The sequence below is a fragment of the Papio anubis genome, chromosome 5 (assembly GCF_008728515.1).
Source record: "Papio anubis isolate 15944 chromosome 5, Panubis1.0, whole genome shotgun sequence".
In the NCBI taxonomy this organism is placed as follows: Eukaryota; Metazoa; Chordata; class Mammalia; order Primates; family Cercopithecidae; genus Papio; species Papio anubis.
The window spans coordinates 103,190,225-103,215,174 of record NC_044980.1 but is presented as its reverse complement, the minus strand read 5'-3'; the positions used below and the strand labels follow the sequence as shown (position 1 = coordinate 103,215,174).

Below are 24,950 nucleotides of genomic sequence, written 5' to 3'. Positions count from 1 at the left end.
TTTCTTTCATTGATGGTAAAATACTTGCATAATTCCCCCTCTGCAGTGAATTTGAAAAGTCAGTTTCCCCTTTGCAAAACATCATGTTCTTTCCTTCTCTTGGCATACCTCCTGCTTCTCGGCTGCTGCGACTTGTGTTTTCTTCCCTATGGTGTACACTAATGGTCTCTGCCCTGTGTTAAACCCCATAGGAGCCCATGAGTAGGATAGTTAACAGAAAGAGGACTTAGATAGTGCCGGGGACTGGCCACTGGGCTAGGCTGCAGAGGGGAGTTGGCTTCATGCCTCCCCAGTCTAGGTGTTGTGAGGTAAGGACCGTGTACAGTAAAAAGAGCACTCAATACACATCAAAAGACTGGAAGTTCAAATACTGGCTCTGTCCCTTGCTAGCTTACGTGAGCTGGAGAAGTCTGTTTAACCCTTATGAATCACAATTTCTTCTTTGTAAAATAAGGGTGATTGTGAGAATTAATGAGATAATGTGAAAGTTCCTGTAACAGTGTTACACTATGGTGGCCGTCAAACGTGAGTTGAATTTGGATCAGACACTAGCATTATTGATTGAGCAGTGGAACCAAGAGCATTGCTGATAGGCAAGAACTGTGCACATATGTTGAATTCCTATACTTTAGTTGCTACCCATAAGTGATGTTAGAGTTCACAGGAATTTGCAACAAGAGTCCCATAAAACAAAATCTATTTCCCAGGGAGACTCAAACAAAACCTAATCCCCTCCTTGCCATTTGTTGACAGAGAGGATGCAATAAACATTAGCTAAGCAATCACCTTGTTTAAAGTCATCTGCTATACCTAAGTCAGCTGCTTGTATTTGTAAATGTGTAAGGATTTTTCAGTTTGGAGTCTGTGATGAAGAGGAACCATGCTTCTAACACAGATTTTTTTAAAAAACTGTGCTAATAGATTGGCCTCTCCCTTAGAGAATAAGTACTGATTAGCATCTATCTAAGCCAGTAGAGCCCTGGACAAGAGCCAAAGGAATGCGGCTGTGGCCAAGGATTGGTATATGTCAATATCAGCATGATCTTCTGGTCAGAAATCAATAAATGTAAATTCCAAATTAGAGTTTTGAGCTTAAATCTGAAAATCCTATGCCTCTGTATTTTTTTTTTCCTTTTTTTTTTTTTTTTTTTTTCTCATGTCTTAAGGGACACAGCCATAAAACAGATGGTACAGCAGCATGGACAATTGGCTGAGTACTTGCTATTTAAATAGAAAAAGTTTTTTTCCTACATAAAGAGGGTATAGGTGAGGTGAAGCAGAGCTGGGGACTTGGAAGCTGAAGAGTGTTATATTCCTTTCTTGTGGCTGCTGTTACTAATTACCTCTAACTTGGCTTAAAAGAACACAACTTTATTATCTTACATTCTGGAGATCATAAGCCCAACATGTGTTTCATTGGGATAAAAGCAAGTTTTGGCACCACCGGTTCCTTTTAGAGTCTCTAGGGGAGAATCTGTTTCCTTGCTTTTTTCCCCCCAGTTTTTAGAGAGCCCCCATATTCTTTGGTTCGTGGCCCTCTTTTGTTTTCAAAGCCAGCAATGAACATTCAAATCTTTCTCGTATCACATGACTCTGACACTAACATTTCTGCTTTTCTCTTTCATTTATAAGTACTCTTGTGATTTCATTGTGTCCTGAATAATGTATTATTTTAGAGTCACCTGATTGGCAAACGTAATTCCATCTACAACGTTAATTTCCCCTTCCCATGCAACATAACATAGTCACATATTCTGGGGATTAGGACAGGCATATCTTGGTGGAGGTGGTGGGGTGGGAACATTATTTTGTCTACCTCAAGTGTGTCATGTTGTTGGATACAAAGCTAGGAGGGTCACTGCATAGGGTCAGAGGCCTCTTAAATATGCAGAAGTTTCTGGAAAGTCACCAGATTAAAAATATCCATAAAGCAGGAAGCTGAATAACAAAAAATAGTAGAGTGTAAACAGCCAGCTAGAATTGTAAGGCAGTTACTCGTTGGAAAGAAGGCAGTAATTCATTTCTAATAGTTCATATCCTTCAACACAATGATTTCACTTTAGAAATCCAGTCTAAATGTGATGGAAGTAAAGATTTGTGAGGATATTCAGGATGGCACTATTGGAAATAAACAAGATATCCAACAATAGGAGATTGTTTAAACACAACCTGGCACCATCCACATGAGTGCATATTATACAGCTATGAAGTGTCATTTGTGAAGAAGAAATATTATTCTCAGTTCTGATTAAATCCACTTTAACGCTCCCCTGTATTTGTTGTTGTTGTTGTTGTTGTTCTCCCCTGGCATGACCTAGTATTCATTAGCTTGGGGGGAAAATTAGTAACTAGTAACTAAGCCAGTCTCTGTGGTAAATGATAGAATATACTAGTAAACTTCCTGACCAATTTTTATGGACCTCATAAATACACACAAAAACCAGACAGTACACAGGTAACCACAAGTATGCTGAATTTTTTCAACGACATAGTGTGTAATACTTGAGGAGCAAACAGGACAGAAATTTGTCTACCTGGGAGCCTTCCAAAAATAGAGGTCCCAACTGCTGGCCTAAACCCTGCTACTTATCCCTAGCAGGGGCTAAATCACCACCAGAGGCAGTTGGTATCTTGGCAGCGTTTGGTGCTTTAGAATCCAAAAATGTCCTAGGAAATCATTTTTCTCTACTTTATTCCTCATTTCATTTTATAACCTCCCAACTTTTTCTTTTTAATTTTTTTACCTGCATTCAATAAATGTTATCTTGTAACGTACACAGCTTACAGACTACTATAAAACCTTTCTGAAACAAGATGGAATAAATCAATTAAAATTTGAAAATATAAGGACCACATTCATCAAATTAATGCATCCTTGACAAAGGGACTGCAAGACCATCAGCACAAGACTCTCAACAACTTGCTCCTAGTTCTTTACCCTTTGCTTCTAGTCCCTGATTAAGAAGGGCAGCCAGTTAGTTCTCTTGGAGTGTGGAATTTTTCCCCAGTAATCTTCCCTAGCCCCTTGGCTTTTCCATGAATTTGCCTCTACAAACCAAAAACAAAATTCTAACTCCCCACAACTGACAGAATGGACTCCCTACTTGGCCAAAGGGACCCAAACAAACCAAAAAAACTAGTTCAGGTCATCACCACAGGAAGGGAACAGGGGTCACATATGGCTCTTTATACCGTCCTCTTTTTGGAGTTTAGGAAATGCAACTGGCCAGCATTAACAGTAAAATAGAAATCCCAAGACTGACAGAACAGACTCTTTGTAGCAATAAGTTACCAACCTCAACCTGATTTGGGTACAACATCACAGGACAGATTACAGACCCTAAAAGGAAATAAAAGTATTTTACCCCCAAAATATATTATTAGATGTATTTTGAAATGTCCCTGAAAAACTGTCTCTTATGGGGGAAATTTGCATTCTGTAGAGAATCACCTTCCCTTACTAGGTCTCTCCAGAGTCTTACACATCTGTTCTCTCTGAAGCTGGCTACCTGGAGGCTTCATCTATGTGACAAGAACCTTGGCTTTCACAGCACCTCCTTCCAACCTTACCTTCACTCAAGCTAATTTCAACTCTTCAGGCAGAACTTAACTCTTTTGACCAATTGCCAGTCAGGAAATCTTTAAATCTACCTATGACCTGGAAGACACCCCCCCCCACCCCCCACCCACCCAGCTTTGAGACATTGTTTCTTTCCAGGCTGCTTCTTTCTTCCAGTGTATACCTTACATGTATTAATTTATGTCTTTGCCTGTACCTTCTGTTTCCCTAAAATGTATAAATCAAGCTGTAACCCAACCACCTTGGGCACATGTTCTCAGAACCTCCTGAGGCTGTGTCATGGGTCATGGTCCTTAACCATGGCACAATACACTTCTAAATTGATTGAGACCTGTCTCAGATACTTTTTTGGTTTATACCTCTAAAAAGGAAGGACAAATGTAGATCTAGCTTCATCTTTTGCAGAATGACAGAGGTTAGAGTTACTATCTTTTCTTACATACTTCAGATAGTCTTCAAATGTCACAGTGCTTGGCACAACTCAAGCTCTTAATAAATGGCGGCTTGTTTTTCTTCATTTTGTTTTGGCAGGAAGAGGAAAACTTTCATGAGATTAGTGGGTGAAATGGTTTTCATAGACACCAGCAACTACAGCAGCTGCAGAATCCTAGGGTTTGTTTTGACAATGAAACCACCTTTGCGAAAAAACGTAACTGAGGAAATTATGACAGTGAAAGAAATCAGACCTAACCAACCCGATCTTGCTTCTAACCTCTAAGCTGTCTTTGTTCATTCATGGGTGTAGGCCTAACTAGCCTTGGGAAGGAATTTAGTTTATTGTTTAAACTCTGAAACAAAATTGATAAATAGCCTTTTCCTGGAAAAAAACAAAAACAAAAACAAAAACCCCTTCTTGACTATGGGCCAGCCTGCCTTTGTAGGACTAACAAATTTGCTACAAGATTAGAAATTACTGTGTGGAGGCCATGAAGCCTCTGGCTGCAAGAGTTTCAACTTCCCCAAATTGCTCCTGGGAATAACATCACTGTTGCAAAACCTAAGATCAGTGCTTGAGATATTTTGCAGACCCTGCATTCCGATGCAGCAGATGACACCACTCAGACCTATAATCTGGCTCAACCAGTCCTGCGATCCCATCCAGGAACAGAAGTCAGCAAGAACTCACTTCGACCCACTATGATTCCATCTCCAACCTAATCAATCAGCACTCCCTACTTCCCAAGCCCCAGACAAATTATCATTAAAAACTCCGATCCTCAAATGCCCCAGGAGACTGATTTGAGTAATAAAACTCCGGTCTCCCACACTGCCAGTTCTGCAATGAATTATTCTTTCACCATTGCAATTCACCTGTCTTGGTAAATCAGCTCTGTCTAGGCGGCGGGCAAGGTAAACCCACTGGGCAGTTACAACAAGATCTATAGATTCCATTGTTATTTACCATCTCATATGGGGGCTCTCTTGAATCATGCCAACCTCCAATGTCTCTTACTCTACTTTACTGTATGTGAAAAACTAATGAAACAAAAAAAAAATGCATACCATATAAAATTTAGTGAAGAAGGAGAAATAGGAAGCATATGAATCCCAATTTTTATCAGGGGCATCTCTGACTAAATTAATTCATGAGAAAGTTTTCTTGCATTGTCTCCTTGCCTTGTATAATGATCCAGACCAAAATGTCAACACTTCAGATTTTAGCCAAAATATTCATTCACACACACACACACACACACACACACAGAGAGAGAGAGAGAAAGAGAAGTAGGAAAATGTCACATGATGCAGATCATTTCTGGAGAAATTCAGGATATTTTGGCGTGATCCCAAAAGCAATACAAAAATCATTGAAATATTTACTTAGGATTATATCTGATATGCATTTTGAAAAGATAACTCTCAATGTATGTGTGATACATGTGGGTATCTACTTTGTGGGAGCAAAAATGAGACAGCACAGGAAGCTAATTATAGTCCTGGTAGACTATAATGGTGGTTTAGACAAATGTGGGAGTGGTAATAGAAATGGAGAGAAATGGTCAAGCATAATATTTAAGGCAACATTGGCAGAGGTTGATGATGAATTAGAGATAAGAATGAGGGAGAGAGAGAGATGTTTAGGATGACTGCCAAGTTTCTGGCTTGGTAACTATGTGAGATTGCGTGTAAATGTATTCCTTGATGGGTTTATTAAGGAGCCCAGGGGAAAAAAGGCTTTACAATTAATGGAATCCACCATTCTCAGAGTAGAGTAGGAATTCTAAATAAGTTTTGTTGTTGCTGTTACATAAACACATTAAATCCCAATTATTCTACGTGTATGTATATTTATGTGTGTGTATATATACATATACACATATACACTGACTGACTGCAAGGCTGTGTTTATTTATGGAAACTCTAAAAGAGAATTCATTTCCTTCCCTTTTCCAGGTTCTAGAAGCCACTTGCATTTCTTAGCTCATGTCCTCCCTCTTCCATCTGCAAAGCCAGTAACATCACATCTCTCTGGCTCTTCTATTGTCACAACTCTCTTTGACCTAACCAGAAAGGTTTCTGATTTTTAAGGACTCACGTGATTAGTTTGGGCCCACCCACATAATCCAGGATAGTCTCCCCATCTCAAGGTCCATTGCCTTACCCACATCTGCAGTGTCCCTTTTGCCATGTAAAGTATCATATTCAGACTAGGGAGATTGGGATGTGGACATCTTTGGGGGATGATTCGTCTCCCTACCACACCTTCAAAGGTATAAACCCTTTTTAATAATATATTTCTTGACCTAACTGCTTCTCAGTTGTTCTATAATTATTTAATATAGGACTTGTAAAATACATGTAAAGTAAATAGCACTGCATGAAATGAGAAAAGGTTTCCTCCAATTTTAACTGCCCAACTCCTAATATTTAGCAGCTATCTGTATTTTTCTTCCCAATGTATGAATTAATTTAGATCTTTGTCCTCCGAGAATGGCTCTTTTATACTAACCATGTCAGACTACTTAAATATGTGAATTTGACTGCTTTGGATAATTTCCATGTAAAATTTTTCTGAATTAAAAGTATCATCATATAATGCAAGAAACTGCCAAGTGTGAAAAGACTCAGTTGTCAGAGAGTCTGACATCCAAATCTCCAGCCCTCCAAAAGAGAGCTTTGCATGCAAAAATAATAAATGAATATAAATAAAAATATCTATATTTTAACTAGTACATTTCGAATGGAAGCTGGTAACTTGAGGGAGTTGTCAACATTTGTCTGAGGGAAGGTTGATGGAGGCTACAAAGGCTTTCAGCAAAGGGTCTTTCCTGTGTAATGTTTTATAAATGGGCTCAAATGAACCTTTCAGAGGTGGAGAGCTGGACCATTACAAACCACCTCCACCTGTAGGATCTATTTTCAATTCGACTGCAATAATTTTATCAGCATGCCAATGGGTACAGGTGCTGCCAGAGTCAATCTTTTTGCTATATCTTTCTGTCACAGGGCAGATTTCCCTTTAATTGGACCCCAAATTGGCAAGCACCCCTCTTTTCCAGGCTTGCTGACATTTTTCAATATGAATTTAACAACAAGAACAACAAAAACTTCCCATCACCCCCTCATTATTCCATTTGTAAAATGGTGTAACCATTTCTGGTTTTCCAACATAATCTGCTCTGTCTTAAAGCCAGACTCTTAATGAGGCATCTGGCTCAGTCTCCCCCACAGTCAGAGTATGAGGAAAGCTTGCTGACAAGCTAGTATATGAATGTGATGGTTAATTCTTTTAGGAAAGCTTAGCAGCGCAGTAAGGAGAATCATCTGCCCCATTAATGAATAAAGCCAAGAAGGTCAGATTTTGTAGCCCCTGAATAATATTAGAGCCATTTCCAGTTGAGTGTGCTCCTCATGGTTGTGTCTTATCTAATTTCCTTGAAAATCCCTGATTTACAATGTCAACGGTGGCACCTTGTTCCTCTGCCTTCTTCTCAAAATGACTCCCCCTGAAACAGTTGCTTCCAGCAGCCCAAGAAGCAGAGCCTTATGAAATATTAAGAAATGGGAAGAACTGAAAGAGTGCCAGGCAAACAACTTGCTCCTTTATCTTGTGTTTTACCACACCAGACATTGGTTTGATTCTGACTCAGGCTTTGGTATATAAGTTTTAATTAAAGGCAGATGACTACTTTCCTAATATGCAAGCCCAACCAGGCAGAATAAAAATAAAATGATGAAATATAGTAGGTTATGTGCAAAGTTCTATCTTCAAGTCAAAAAATAAATGTTGTATGTACAAGTTTCTATGCTCCTCCAATATCTCCTTCTATCCAGCCTGCTCTTCTGGCAGCTTTCCACATGCCTGAGCCTAAAATTTAGGAGTCACCCATTTTGCCTCTCTTTATCCTATTTCCCACATCTAATTAATCAGCAAGTCCTTTTGTCTATACTTAAAAATAGATCCCAAAGTATATTCATCCTGTTTATTAAAACAATAAGGAATGGGAATCATTTAGAAGCTCAGTCATGCCTTTCTTCTTTAGGTCAGGGCTGACTGTAACAAAAGCTGTTACTCCTTGAGAGCAACGGGAACTTAAAAAAAATCCTCTAAGTAATAGAGATCAGATTATATTTACCCAGTAGAAGCAAGTTAGATACAATTATCTAAATTAGTGGCATACTCAGAGTGGGAACCAGCAAAACTTGACCCATAGAAAGTATGGAACACGGAGTTGCTAGGAGCAAAATATATGGTATTCAACAAGTGTTATTTAATTTGTATATTCAAAAGAAAAGAAAAGTGGAAGATTAGAAAGTTGAAAGCAGTCACCTCAATCAAAAATCATGATCCGTTGCTCAGATTCTTGAAGTCAGCCCATTTTTGGACCCAGAATTCATTGTCTAAAGAAGAGGACCAGTCTGCAGTAAGGACAATGCAATGCCGCATACCAATGATTACAATTCACTCAATCCTCTGCCAAAGGAACCAAATGGAGGGGAAAAAGCCATGTAAGATTTGTTCATGAATGAGATGGTTGAATACATTGATATAAGTCAAAAATGAATTGCAGCTACATGATAGTCCTACTCAGGTATGGTGTTGAAAGACAATAGTGAGAGGAAATTTCAACAGACAAAACTTCAAGTAGTGAACTTGGTCATTTACATTCTATAGGTAGAGAAGTAGCCTGATACAATAATATATAAAAATGCACTGAAAGTGAAGAGTAGCTTAGTTTTTTAATCTGGGGGCTGGATGGAGGAACAGAAGATTAAAAGATTGTGACAAGGAAATCTCAAAAGAATCATGTGAATACAGTAACAGAAACATGCAGAATGGTGAAGATCTTCAGATTGCATATTAATGGCCACCAGAATTTATCTTACTATGAAAGATACCCACCAACCAATTTGACATGGTGGCTTAGCCAGTTGATTTTAACCTGCTTAATCAATCAATTTCAATCTGCGATTAACATTCATGCAGTCACTGTGGTGGCAGTAGTGGAGGCTATGCATAAGACTCTCATTCACAAAAGTCATTCTACTTTCTGCCACTGCCAAACGTCCAACCCGCCAGAAAAAATTACCAATGCTGAGTCCCTGATATGGTACTGTTCCATGAAGAGCCTAATTAGCCCTTAATATTGGCAGGTTTGTTGTACTGAAGCTTTTTCATTCTGGTGGAATTGTTGAAAGGGTCAGCATTTTATCTTGAGCAAAATTGACATATGTTCTTGGTATGTATTCCCAGAGAGTCTTATCTGTTTAGCTTATCAGAGTATTTACAGAGTTTTAATTCACGGAAGCAGGATGTTTTACAACATGCATCTACCTAAAGATACTGCTTTATAGAAATAGGTATGTGGCAATGGGCATATGGCTATAGAAGCCACTAATTCTATCACATATAACAGCCCTTGGAAACCAGCAACATGACAAAGAAATCAAATGGCCTTTAGAAGGCACAGCTGAGGTTCCATCTTGCTTATGATGCTCTGTGCTACTCACCCACCAGAATAGAGTATATGCTCTAAATAAACAACCACTGGAAAGCGCTATGTCCTCAAATGTGAAACAAAGAGATAAAAGCAGTGGCCCTGCTTACTTTTATTACCAGTGACCTACTTGGATAATATGGGGTTTTTCTTTTCACAATTCTACGCTTCATGTCTATAGAGGTACTGGTTCCTAAGAGGAAATACTTTTACCAGTGGATGCAGAAAGAATCATGTTAAATTTTAAGCTATGTCTGCCACTCTATTGCCTCAGGTTCTTGGTGCCAAGAGACAAATAAGCAAGGAAGAATTAACATCCTTTCTGGCATAATTTACCCTAATTATAAGGAAAAGGTAGGTTTGTTTTTTCAAAGTGAAGGTAAGAAATAACACCTGGGAATTCAGGTGATTCACTGGGGCATATCTTCCTACTCCTCTGCACAATTTAAACAATAAATAGAAAATTGCAGCAAACAAAGCCTGAAAGAAGTAAGGGGAGTAGGGACTCCAACCCTTCAGTGATGAGTGTTTGAGTCACCTTATTAAATAATTCACCTAGGCCAACAGGGGGGCTAACTGAGGGTGGGGAGGATCTAAATTGAGTAATACAAGAGAAAGAAAAGAGAATGCATTGCAATTCTGAGATGAACTTTAGTGGCAAGAGGCTGTGGTTCATGCCACTAAACTTCTTATTTCTGCAGGAAGGAAAACCAACCAGAACCCTGGACAAGCTTTTCCCTAATGGAAGAGAAGTTTTATATGAAGCAATGGATCTTAGGAGCACAATAAATGGACTTCACAGACTGCCGTCGGGTGCCACCGAGATCCCCTGAGGTGCTCCTTCCCCTGCTGCCACGGGTATTGCCAGTCAAGGGCTCGGAGGTTAAAAATTGACCTCAGCAAAAGCTGTCAACATCATGCAAGTTTATATCTCCTCTCTGGGAGCAGTTTCATCAATGATTTATTAGTTATAATAAATCATTATAAAGGTCCAATCCCCATGCTTCAATTTGGGACAATTTGAAGGCCATCAGAGCTCCAGAGCTCCCTGTGTAACAGGTTGAGACTGTTGTGCCTGCATTGCACTTCAACACCTCCTTGGCCTCACTCTCCTTTCCTCAGGACCTCACTGATGTTCTCCCTGGGAGTACTCCAAACTGAATTATTTGCAAGTGGAACTCTGTGTTGAGGTCTGTTTTCCAGGGCAGCTACACTAAGACAAATACTGACAATCGTTAGTTGCTACACTCTCAGAAAAGAGAGGTGACGAAAGCACAGGGTCTGTACTTATAAGACCATACCTTGGGCAGTGTTGTGGGTCCATGTTTTAAAAGTGTCTGACAAATTCAAACCCACAAGCTGGTGAAATATCTATAAAAAGCATCAAATGAGGAAGCATGAGTCAGGAGCTTGGATTTTTAAACAAAGTACATTAGATTTGGGTTGATTGTGATAGCTGTCTTTAGATCGTTGAAAAACTAACATATGAGAGGAAGACTGGGAATTTGTCTTACATTACCCACAATATAGATCTAAGATCAATGAGTAAAAATTACAGAGCGGATTTCAACTCAGAATGAAAGGAAACATAATGCCTGATAATTAAAAATTTCAACAATTGAATGAGTTGCTTTGAAAGAGAATGAGTTCCCTGTCATTGAAGGTATTTTTCTTAGTCTATTCAGGCTGCTATAACAAAAATACCAGAAACTGGGTAGCTTATAAATAATAGAAATTTATTCATTACAGTTTTGGAGGCTAGGAAATCCAAGAGCAAGGTGCTAGCAGATTTGGTGTCTGGTAAAGGCCTGCTTTCTGGTTCATCAGTGATGTCTTCTAGCTGTGCCCTCACATGTGGAAGGGTAAGGGCAGCTCTCTGGGGTCTTTTAGGAGGGCACTAATCCCATTCATGAGGGTTCTGCCTTCATGACTTAATTACCTCCCAAAAGCCTTACTGTCACCTTGGGGATTAGGATTTCAATATAGGAGTTTGAGGATGAAGGGACACAAATATTGATACCATAGCAGTATATAAGGAGAAGCTGCATAATCATTTTTGTGGACATTGTTAGTATAGTTTTGGGGTCATAAATTAAATGAATTATGAGGTGTGTGTTAGGTTTCTATTACTCTATAGCAAACTGTCACAAAAGTAGCAGTTTAAAACAATACATATTTATCTTACTGTTTCCATGGGTCAGGAGTCTGGAAGTATGTTATCTGCACCTCACAAGTTTGAATCAAGGAGTAAACTAGGTCTGGAGTTTCCTCTTAATGCCTGGGAACCTCTTCCGTGCTCATTCTGGTTGGTTGCAACGTGCACAGTTTCTTGGAACTCTTGAATTGAATTCTTTGTTGTTTTGCTGGTTGTTGGACAGGGGACTCTCTAAGATACTAGAGGCTACTCCTTGTTTCTTGCCACATACCATCCCCCTCTGCCCCCTGCTTTGGTTCTCTATATTCTTACACTCAAATCTTTCTCCAGGAAGGGGCCATGAGCTTTTAAGGGCTAACTTTATTAGGTCAGTACAAATCAGAGAAGTCAACTGATTTGCAATGTAATCATAGGAGTGATAGTCCATCATATTCACAGTTTCTACCCATATTTAATGGAAGACAATTATACAAGGTATGTGTACTAGGAGTCAGGAATCTTGGGTCCAGGCCCATCTCAGAATTCTGCCTGCCATATTGTGCTTTCCACATATACATCTCCAGAATTCAAGTCACCATGATCATTCATGGATGATCACTAAATTAAAGATCTCATAGGATGACAAAGTGTACTTCCTGGGCTGATTTTTAACATGACATCAGTCTCAGTTCTGAGATAATAAGAACATCTTCAGGTTAGTGATGCCTCAGAGGTTCCTGGTGAGGTTGGAGTGGGATATGAGTGTTTAGAGCAATGCCTGTAGCACTCCAGCCTTCCCCTGGTACCTCAGAAACATCATGGATCTAGAGATGATTTGGAATCCCCAGAGTTTCTGGGGACCAAAAAGAATAGTTGCTGAACACCTAGAACACTGTGTGGCACTAGAAGATTTCTGGAAATAGACTGCAATTTGTCAGGGTTAAGCCATGAAGAGGTTCAATTCCCCTCCTTCTGTTCTTTGTCTCAATTTTCAGCTTTTCATCTGGAGACTAAAGGGTTAGAATTTGTACAGAATTATGACAGTAGCTCAACTGAGACCCCTCGCTAAAGAGAGAAAGGATAGGAATTACTGGATAGAAAGAGATAGAAAGCCATACACACTAAGGATCTGGTTACAAATGCCTCCGGGCCCCGAAGGAGTGATACAGAGATGATTATCTGTCACCCACAGTAAGCCAGCTTAATCTGCTCTCATTGTATGTGTCTACTGCTTCCTGTGACTGTGCCCCTCCAAATCAGACTGAAAAGCACTCATTTGGCTTCACCAAGGTGTGAAACTAGGAGAAATCCTGGCTCTCCTGACATTTTGGCTTCCAGTTCCTATATCACTGGCCCTGAGAGAGCTGAGCCAAGCAAATAGATCTTTATCTTTGTTCAGTGAGTTGCTTATCTCATCCTTGAGCAGGAACCAAGCAACCATTTTAAACAAGGGTGTAATGTTGGACAGACCCTAAACAATGAGTCTTGCTTTGTATAGAAATTTTAAAGAAATGGACACTCTGTATAAAATTATACAAGATGAATACTGTTCTAAACTAATATTCAAGCAGAATCAAAGCGTGCTATTTTTTGTTGGATAAGCAGTTAACATATTTGAGCTAAGGCTTTTGATTTTACCTCTAAACTTATATCCACATAATTTGAAGTAGATTCTGCCTTCACTTATTTTTTATTATGTGGGCATGTATGTTTGTGTGTATTAGTCTGCATATATGTCATTGTTCTGATAAAAAAATAAATCCTATAGAAAACGCAGGAAAAAATAGAAGCTATTTATATTTTCTCCAATCAGAGATTACCACTATAAATGCTTTGAATTATATCCATTGCATTTTTGATATATTTTATTTGTATCATGCATGCTGTTTGGTAGACTAATTTTTTATAAAAAATATATCATGCATGAGGTTGAGAGACAGCAGATTAAATTCTCAAAACCTTGAGCATCTGCTCTTGTTATTACTGTTAGGCTTTAACTTTAAGCCTCTTTGTATAACCCCACCTCCAGTGAATTTCACTCTATTTGATAGGCGTCAAGGGACTATGTCAGTCCCTCTAGTTTAGGATTAGACTAATAGACTTCGTTGTTTCCTATCTCCTAACTTCTATACTCATGTACTTTTAAAAGACAAAATGTAGAGAAACAAGAATTCCAAGAGCAGAGTAAAGAAATTTAAAGGACGCCTTCTTTGTAAATGTCAGAATTATTGTCTTTTTCTTTCTCCATAACAAAAACTCTACCCTCTAGCACAATGGCCAATGACCTAGTAATGTCCTCCTCCCATGTGAAAACTTCTTTTTATAAAGATAGAAAATAATATTCGCAACCCCTTCCTCATGCACAGGGATCAGTACATGCCATTTTTGATGAGCTTTTTTTCAATCAATTACATCTTTGAAGACTATTTTTTATGGTTGTAGAGTGTCCCATACACTCCACATAGTTGGATGTACCATATTTCTACTATATTGGAGTATTAACTGTTCATTTTTTCTTTATATGTAAGATTATATTAAATGTCCATGTACATTACTCTCTAAAAATGTTTTTCCCAACATTTCAAAAGTCTGTTTACCAAAAAGAGAAAGAGAAATGAATCAATGCCTACCACTTCAAAAAACATTCACAAAGGAAGACACCAAGAGAATAAGAAATGAACTAAAAATCAATTAGAAAATAAATAACAAAATAGCAATAGTAACTTCTTGCCTATCATTAATTACTTTAAGTGCAAATGAATTAAATTCGTCAATCAAAAGGCACAGAGTGGCTGCATGGATGAAGAAAAACAAGATCCAACCATATGCTGCCTACCTGAGATGCAATTTAGCCTTAAGGACATATATAGGCTGATAGTGAAGGACAGATAAAAGATATTACATGAAAATACTAATCAAGCAAGAGCAGAAATAGCTATAGTTATATCAGACAAAATAGACTTTCAATCAAAATGTAGCACAAAAGCCAGAAAGGTCACTATATATTGATAAAGGGATTAGTTGATTAAAAAGATATGTGTCCAATATTGGAACACCTAAATATAGAAAGCAAATAATAACAAAATTAAGAAAAAATAGACAGCAATACAATAATAGTAGGGAAATTCAATACCCCACTTTCAACAATGGATAGATCATGCAGATAGAAATAAATAATGAAACAACAGATTTGAATAATACTATAGAACAAATGGAACTAACAGATATATATAGAAATTACCTCCAACGAAGCAAAATATAGTGCTTTTTTTTTTTCTCAAATGCACACAAAACAGTCTCCTGGATAAGTCATATGCTAGGCCACAAACAAGTTTCAGTAAATTTAAGATGACTGAAATAATCTCAAGTAGCTTTTCAGACCACAATGGTATAAAACTAGAAATTAATAACAGGATGGATTTTGGAAAATTTACAAATACATGCAAACTGAACACATCTTGAAAAACCAATTGATCAGAGAATAAATATGAAGGGAAATCAAAAAGTATCTTGAGGCAAATGAAAATAGAAATACAACATACAACAACATACAGTATGCAAAAAGAAGTAGTTCTAAGATGGAAGTTTATAATGATAAATGCCTACATTAAGAAAAAAAATTCTCAAATAAACAACTTCACACTCTAAGGAATTAGAAAAAGAAGAACAGAGTAAGCCCAATGTTAGCAGAAGGAAGGAAGCAGTAGAGAATACGGCAGTTTGACTACGTCAAACTACCAAGCTTCTTCGCAGCAAATGAAACAAACAAAATTAAAAGAAAATATGGAATGGGAGAAAATATTTGTAAACCATATATCTGATAAGGGGTAAATATTCAAGATATATAAGAAACATAACTTACATATCATGCAACTCAGCAAAAACCAAATAATCTGATTAGAAAATGAGCAAAGGACCTGCAAATATTTTTTTTTTTCAAAAAGGCATGCAAATGTCCAACAGATATGTGAAAAGGTGCTCAATATTACTAATCATCAGACAAGAGCAAATCAAAACCACAATGAGCTATCACCTCACACTGGTTAGGATATCTATTACCAAAAAGACAAGAGATGACAAGTGCTGGCAAGGATGTGGGGAATCCTTTATCCACTTTTGGCCAAAATGTAAATTGGTATAGTCATTATGAAAAACAATGTTAAGGTTTCCTCTAAAAATTAAAATGTAAAGAAACAATTATACAATCCAGCAATCACACATTTGGGTTTATATCCAAAGACAGCAAAATCAATATCACACACACACACGCAAAAAATCTGGGCTGGGCATGATGGCTCATTCCTGTAATCCCAGCACTTTGGGAGGTTGAGGCAGAAAGATCATTTGAGGCCAGGAGTTTGAGACCAACCAGGCAACGTAGCCAGACACCATCTTTACAAAAAACAAACAAAACAAAAAATTAGCTGGGTATCGTGGTATGCACCGATAGTCCCAGCTGCTCATAAGGCTGAGGTGGGAGAATTGCTTGAGCCCAGAAGGTCAAAGCTGCAGTAAGCCAAGATCATACCTGGATGATGGAGCAATACTCCATCTCACTTAAAAATAAAATTAAATTAAATGTTTAAAAATAAAAATAAAATCTCTGCTCTCCATGTTCACTGCAGCATTATGCACAATAGCTAAAATACAGAAACAACCTTATTGTTCAGTGAAAGGTGAGTGGATAAAGAAAATATGGCATATGTAGAGTTGATTCCTGAACAATGCAGGGGTTGGAGTACCCAACCTCCTGTGCAGTCAAAAATCCATGTATAACTTCTGACCGGCGAAAAACTTAATTACTAAAAGCCTACTGTTGACTTACTGATAACATAAACAATTAAAACATATTTTATGTGTTATATGTATTATGTACTGGATTTTTACAATAAAGTAAGCTAGAGCAAAGAAAATATCATTAAAATTACCACAAGGAAGAGAAAATACGTTTACTATTCACCAAGTGAAAGTGGATCATCATAAAGGTCTTCAATGTCACTGTCTTCAAGCTGAGTGGGCTGAGGAGGACGAGGAAGAGAAGAGTTGATCTTGCTGTTTCACAGATGGCAGAGGCAGAAGAAAATCCACATATAACTGTACCCACGCTGTTCAAACCTATATTGGATAGAAAATCCACATGTAAGTACCCATGCTGTTCAAACCTGTATTGATCAAGGGCCTTGATATGTGTGTGTGCGTGTGTGTGTGTGTGTTCATATACACACAGACCATGATATTCAGCTAAAGAAAAGAAAAGTCTGCCATTAGAACAACATAAAAGAACCTGGAAGAAATATGCTTAGTGAAATACATCAGACACAGAAAAACAAATGCTGTATGATCTCACTTATGTGTGGGATCTAAAACTGTCAAATGCACACAAGAAAGTAGAATGGAGGTTGCCAGGGACTAGAGTGTAAGGTAAATGGGGAGATGCTGGGAAGAGGGTACAAAGTTTTATTTATGAGTTCTGGAGATCTAATGTGCAGCATGGTGACTAGAGTCAGTATAATATCTACTTGAAATTTGATAGGAATGCATATATTAAGTGTCCTCAACATACACACACACATGCACACTGATGACTGTGGGTGGTGATGGATGTGTAATTTAATTTCGTTATGGTAATCATTATACAATGTGCACATATATCAAATCATATTGTACACTTTGAATATACACATTTTTTATTTGTTATTTAAATATTTTAAAATTTAAAAAAGATGTATTCCAAATTTTAAAGAGTAAATACAAAATGGATTGCATGAACTCAAAAAATAAAGTTTTCTAGCATCACGGATAGCAAAAGGGCAGCACAGTGGCAGAAAGGTTTGGGAGGAATCTAGAAAGTAGAGACAGCAGAACTTTCAAGAAGAAAGTTCTGGCTTGTAGACTTCCCAAGGGAGCCTTTCTATGGACACTTCTCATCACTGCAAGACAGGTTGCTGTTTAGCCCTCCCTTCATCTCACTCCTCAGGATTAATTTATCTAGGAAAACCGTCAAACTATATTCAAGTTACAGTGTAAATGTCATGCTAGAGAATAACTTTGGAACTAGATTTGATTGTGTCTTAAATAGGTAGGTAAATCATACCTCCATCGCACTGCTGGTGTCAAAGCAGTTACTGGGATGGGAGAGCAGAGGAAGAGATAGTTTTATAAGTAGATATAGCATATATATATATATAGAGAGAGAGAGACACATACTTATCTATACACATGTATATACACACTCAAGTGTTCATTACTACTATTAAGCCTTATTATAACAGTCTCCACAGACATGGAATTTCCTTAAAATAAGCATTCCTTGCTATCTCATTCCTTCCTCTACTTTCTCAATCTTACACCCACAGTGTTATATGCTCCTATCTAAAAATACAGTAGCACATGTTTATGTAAAAATACCATGTCATGAAGATAACAAGAGAGGGCTCCCTTGAAAAGCAGGGTAGTAATAAGAGAACTGAGCTGAAAATTGGGAGCTTTGGTTTCTAATTTTGATTCTGCCTGTGATAAAGCCTGAAGATGGAACCAAGTCAAACAATCTCTCTAAATCTTGATTTCTTCATTTATAAATAAGTAGTTTGGGCAACATGCTATCTAAACTCCTTTTAATGCTACTGTTGTATGTGTCTGATGACAGCTTATAGTGAAGGCTCTTTGCAACAGTATGGTTCATAAATTCTTGCCTTGTATTTCCTACTTTATGAAGTTCTTTCTCAAAACTTTTGAATTAAAACATCACTTATTGGGGGTATTCACAAGTAGCCATGGAGGGGAAATGCATTAAAAACAAGCTAACACATTCATTTCTACTTCCTGAGATAACAACTTAAATTTTAAGTTGAAAGAATCTTTTTTTATTTAAATGAAAGCAAATACATCTCATGAAGATGCCTTCAACTATGAAAGGATTGAGGAACACCATTGTGACAAAAAAAAAAAGAAAAAAAAAAAAAACTTGCCTCAGAGAAAAATACCTTTTGTAGTTTTAAATTTATTAAAACCCAGTGGTTCTTACCCAGAAACAATTCTACCTTCAGGGGACATTTGACAATGTCTGGAGACGTTTTCGTTGCCCACTAAATCTATTGACATTTAGTGGGTAGAGGCCGGGGATGCTGCTAAGCATCCCACAATGCGCAGGACAGCCCCCTACAACAAATAATTTCCCTGCCCAAAATTCCAATAGTGCTGAGGTTGAGACACCCAGATAAAACCCTCTCAAGTTCACTAACCACATTATATCACGCTTGAAATACTCAAGTTGACACTGAGACCAAGAGTCTCACCAGAAAATGTTCATTTTAGATTTGCGTAGAGAGAAACCATCCTCTCAGATAAAATTCTGTAAAAGAGTTTGGCAAAAAAAACTGATTAGTTTTGTGCATGCAGGCATTTATTCTTCTATTCTGAGTTAAAATCCCGCAAACTCAGCTATTTTGTGTTTCACATATTGCTATTTCGTATCTTGATTTCTAAAGATTCTTTTTCAATCAGTAGCAAAATACCTAATATTAGTTATGGTTATATTGAGAAATATGAAAATCCAAAAAGCTAGTCAGATTCTTAGGCATTCCTGCACACTATCATATTAGAAGGTATTAGCGGAGAGTCCTGCTATGGTTTCAAGTTCCCCCTCTTCAAACTAGTTATGTTCTCTGTATCTGGTAGATTTCTGTGATGGACTTCAGCCTTCTATTTATCTCAAATAATCACTAGTAACTGACACTTATGATGAAGAAATTGATTATTCAACAAAGGAGGAGTTTGCACAATTTTCTGAAATGAATACTGAAGACTGTATTGACCAAAGATCAAATTTCTAATATTACTCATTCCTACTTTCAAATTTAGTATCCTCTGTTTACAATGTGGGGATTTACTTGCAAAGATGGCCACTATTAATTTATTGCCTTTTTATACAGGCATGCAACTCTCCTTTCAAGTGGAGTTTATTCCTTCCTTCACCCTCTTGTGTATGGGCTGGCCTAGGACTGCTTTGACCATTAAATTCAGTGGAAATGCTGTTGTGCCAGTTTGGGGCCTAGACTTTAACAACACTAGCAGTTTCTGCTTTCTTCCTCTTGGAACCCAGCCCCTGTGCTGTGAGGAAGCCCAAGCAACCACATGGAAAAGTCCATAGGAAGAAGAATCAAGGTCTGTAGACAGCAGCCCCAACTGAGCTACCAGCTGGCAGCCATCAACAATTTGTTTGCCACTGAGTGAGTTTAGACGTGGATCTGTCAGCCTCATTTGCACCACCCCAGGTGACACCATATAGAATAGAGACAAACTGACCACACCTATTCCTGCCCAATTTACAATTTCCATTGTTCGAAAAATTGAAATGGCCAAATTACAATCTCTAGAGTGAATAATTGTTTGTATTTTAAATCATTAAGTTTTGGGGTAGGTTTTATGCAGCAATAGACTACCAAAGCATACATCAAAGTCTGAATTAAAATGTGACTCCTATTAACAGCTTCTTAACATCATATGAAGAATACTCAATTTCTATTAATTGCAAATGTCTCATGAGTTATCTTTCTTATAAATTAGATTCCTTGGGAGCTTTGAGATGTTCAGATATGCAAATGATGCCAACTGAATAATCTGTTGATAACTACATAGATCTCACTGCAAAGTTTATATAGTTTTCATTATGGTTTTATGACCACAATGTTCTACACCCAGCTTTCTGTGGTGGTATAGGCAAAACAAGGACATAGTACTATGTGAATTTGGAATCTCTGAACTTTTTTTTTTTTTTTGAGACCGAGTTTCACTCTTGTTGCCACGGCTGGAGTGCAATGGCACGATCTCAGCTCACTGCAACCACTGCCTCCCAGATTCAAGCGATTCTCCTGCCTCAGCCTCCCGAGTAGCTGGGACTACAGGCATGCACCCCCGCACCTGGCTAATTTTCTTGTATTTTTTAGTTGAGACGGGGTTTCGCCATGTTGGCCAGGCTGGTCTTGAATGCCTGATCTCAGGTGATCCATCCACCTCAGCCTCCCAATTTGCTGGGATTACAGGCATAAGCCACCTTGTCCAGTGTTTTTTTGTTGTTTGTTTTGTTCGTTTGTTTTAACAACAGGGTCTTCCTCTGTCACCCAGGCTGAAGTATAGTGGTGCAATCATCACTCACTGAAGTCTATACTTCCCGAGCTCAAGGGGTCCACTTGTCTCAGCCTCCCAAAGTGCTCGGATTACAGGCATGAGCCAGCACACCCAGCTGAGATTTCCTGATCTTTTACGTGGCAGTTACTACCATAATATTGACTCCCTCCACTCAGCAAGGTAATAACTCTGAACCTATATCCTGTAAAGAAGCACAGTCAGAAAAAAGTTGATGTGGGGCTGTAATGCAAAGCCACTTGAGTTTGTCTTTGTAAGTAGTCATTATTGCTACTTTCTGCTGACTTTTTATTTTTCCCTCACTGCCCCTGAGTCAGTAAGTATTTAATCAGATGTTTTCACATATCAATCTACACTTCATATTTTAAGTACAACTTAAAGAGCGTATTTTAGGGTGAAAGCACAAAAATTGAAATGTCTCTTCTTGTTTTATAAGAACACCCAGAACATTAATAACATTTGTAAATTCTAGTTGGTTGTTCTGATGTTCTTTAAACTATGATTCAAACTGATAGAGGATTATTGTATCAGAAACTACAATCAATTCTGATGATTACATTTTTTGCTAATTTTTATCAAATGCAATACCAAGTCTAGATGCCAGAGGTCATGGACTATAATAACATCTACCTAAACTTACACACTTTAGCAAAGATAAAATACTGTATGAAAATATTTGGAGTAGACAATATACATCTATAAATAGCATTTATTTTTTGAATCACTATATATTGAATATGGAAGTCATAGGTAAAATTTAAAAATAGGTAACATATCAGGAAAATGCATCCTTTTCACTAACTGCAGTAACTGGAGCCACCAAAATGTAGAGCAGCAAGCATTTCTGTTGATTTCTCTGTGGCCCCTAAATTACCTGGTAGATACTTGAACAGATGAAAACAGAAAGTTTCAATTTTACCCAGCTAAAGGAAGGCATTCACAGTGAATGTAACTAGACTTTTGTTTCAGAGACAAGAACTTGATGATTCATAAAGCTTTGTGAAGTGTGGTTATGTCAAGACTTAAAGTAGTTTGAAAGAAACTTGTGACTTCTAAAAGCAGCTGAGAGAAAGGTCAGTAGAATGGACCATTGGAGTAAGTTGTCCAAAGAGCCTGAAAATTTCTACTGAATCAATCAACTAGAATGGGGAATCGAAATGAAACAGGTTATTTGAGGGCACCACATTCCAAATGACCCAATCTCATTCTGCTTATATTTGCTTAACTATGCCTTTCATTGATTAGTTACGTGTATACCACTACTACCATATGTTTAATTCATAAATTGGGTAGCTTCTCAAAATTACCTTTGGAAATAATTGTAATATATGTTATAAATAAGTGTAATAAACATTGTTTTTTGTATTGTAGTAAGCACATTTAACATGAGATCTACTCTTTTAACAATTTTTAAAGTCTAAAATATTCTCTAGTATAGGCTAATTGCCTTTATTTTTATTCAGTTTTCTCACATCATTGTAACCAGAAGATAATAAAAGCTCTATGGAATCAAAATAGCACCACTTCTATCATTAAATTTATTATGATTATGCAACCATCTGGGATGAGGCTGTGAACACAACTGGTGCTCATCAGATGTGTGAGGACTGTGATGTCAATGAGAAAAGCGTTTAGTGCTTCACTTGGCAAATGAACAAATACTATTGGAGGTAACAGAGTGTGAAGTCTAGGAGCATGGGTTCTGACCTGGGTGTAAGCCCCAGCTCTGTCATTTTAGAAGCTACTGCCCTGGTGCAACTTCACTTCCCTGAGCTATTGTATCCTTATCTATAAAACAGATATAAATGTGGTAAATTTATAGGTTTGTTTTGATGATTCAATGAGAAGATACAAGTGTGAAGAATGTTAACATGTAAATATTTAGAGCCCCTTCTCTTCCCTTACCCACCGGGGAAAAATGTATAAGTAAAAACAGATTTTCTGTGATAGCAAACAACCTCCAGCATCTTCAGCTAAGCTGTCTGCAGACAACTCTCTGAGGAGCTGTCCTCCACTGTTGGCTCAGCATTTTCTGCTCTTTGGATCTTATGGCACCTCTATATCAACACATGCTTTCACAACATGCTAGCAGGAGAACAGAATGCTAGAGAATCAAGCACCCATGGTTGATATTTCCACCCAGAATTAATGCATGCTTCTTTTGTTTTCACTATATTGGTCACAGTAGTCACACGGCCACACCTAAGTTCAGGAGCTGGGCAGTGTAATATTCCATGTGCATAGAAATAGAGGAGAAACATATATTAGTAAACATTAGTAATGCCCACCACAGTGAATTTTTGACTTTGTCATGGCCTCTGTGTTTATTCAAGGTAACACATGAAGATAAAAACTAGGGAGTGAGTTGAAATTAAATTGGAAATAACGGACAAAAGGGATGACATGGCTGAAGTTACAAGAGAGTTCTGAGGACTTTCACGTAGAGAGAGAAAAACTTCAGAGACAATGCGGGGGCAGGTGCTCAAGTGGAAAGACATTAGAAGGAGAGTGAGGAGCAGGATTCTGAGAATTTTTACGGTGTTTTATGACCATGACTTCCGTTATGAATGTTTGAGGAAATAATTTATTTAAATTATGTTCTAATTGTTTTGAACACTGAATTGATGTTTCTATGAATATATTGTCAAGCTGAGCCTGTGGTTTGTATGTTTATACATACAATGTTTTAGCATGATACCTGTCACAAATAAATTGTTCAATAAATGATATCAGTTGGGAATTCTCTTTGATTCACGAAATTTTAAAATTGGCTTAAAGGAAAAGTTAATTTTTCTTGTATAAGTAGATATCTATTTTTAAATAACTACTATTGGTTAAACATCTCACTGATGTTAAAATCTTTGCCTATGCTGGAGGAAAATATAAAAATCTGTGACTATGACAATTATGAAGAACAATTTAATTTTTATTGATGCATAAGAGATATACATAGCTTCAGGGTATATGTGATAATCTAATACATTAATATAATTCATAAAGGTCAAATGAGTATACTGGGAATATCCATCACCTTAAATATTTGTCTTTTCTCTATGCTGGAACCATTCAAGTTCTTCTCCTCTAGCAAATTTGAAATGTACAATAAATTATTTTAAACTATAATCCCCCTAGTGTTCTCTCTAATACCAGGTCTTATTTCTCTATCAGTTGTATACTCGTATCCAACTATCAAAATCTCTTCATCCCCCCCGCTGCCACCCCCTGCCTTTCCAAGCCTCTGGCAACCACTAAGCTACTCTCCGTCCTCATGAGGTCTACCTTTTTAGCTCCCACATATGACTAAGAATCTGTGATATTTGTCTTTTTTTTTCTTTTTGAGACAGAGTCTCTCTCTGTCACTCAGGGTGGAGTGCAGTGGCGCTATCTCAGCTCACTGCAGCCTCCACCTTGCAAGCTTAAATAATCCTCCCACTTCTCAGCCTCTTGAGTAGCTGAGACCACAGGTGCATGCCATCACACCTGGCTAATTTTTGTATATTTTTGTAGAGATGGGGTTTTGCTGTGTTGCTGAGGCAGGTCTCTAACTTCTAGGCAAAAGAAACCCACCTATCTTGGCATAACGAAATGCTGGGATTATAGGCTACTTGGTTTGTTTCATTTAACATAATGACTCATGTTCCATCAGTGTTGCTGCAGATAACAGGATTTCACTATTTTTCATGGCTGAATAATATTCCATTGTGTATATGTATATCACATTTTCTTTATCCATTCATCTGTTGATATGCACTTAGGGTGATTCCACATTTTGGTTATTAAGAAAAATGCCACAATAAACATGGCAGTTGTGATGGTTAATACTGAGTGTCAACTTGATTGAATTGATAGATACAAAGTATTGATCCTGGGTATGTCTGTGAGGGTATTGCCAAAGGAGATTAACATTTGAGTCAGTGGGCTGGGAAAGGCAGATCCACCCTCAATCTAGGTGGGCACAATCTAATCAGCTGCCAGCATGGCAGGAATATAAGCAGGCAGAAAAATGTGAAAAGAGAGACTGGTCTAGCTTCCCAGCTTACATCTTCCCCCTGTGCTAGATGCTTCGTGCCCTCAAATATCAGACTCCAGGTTCTTCAATTTTGAAACTCAGACTGGGTCTTCTTGCTCCTCAGCATGAAGATAGACTACTGTG

At 37.8% G+C, this 24,950-nt stretch overlaps 1 long non-coding RNA gene across 1 annotated transcript in view; it reads right to left on the bottom strand.

The window, feature by feature from the left end:
- LOC108586370 overlaps nt 1-24,950 on the bottom strand; it is a 264,725-nt gene that overhangs the window by 99,463 nt on the left and 140,312 nt on the right. The window contains exon 2 of the long non-coding RNA XR_002522683.2: nt 16,614-16,768. This is a non-coding gene — a long non-coding RNA (uncharacterized LOC108586370). The remainder of the gene's footprint in view (nt 1-16,613; nt 16,769-24,950) is intronic.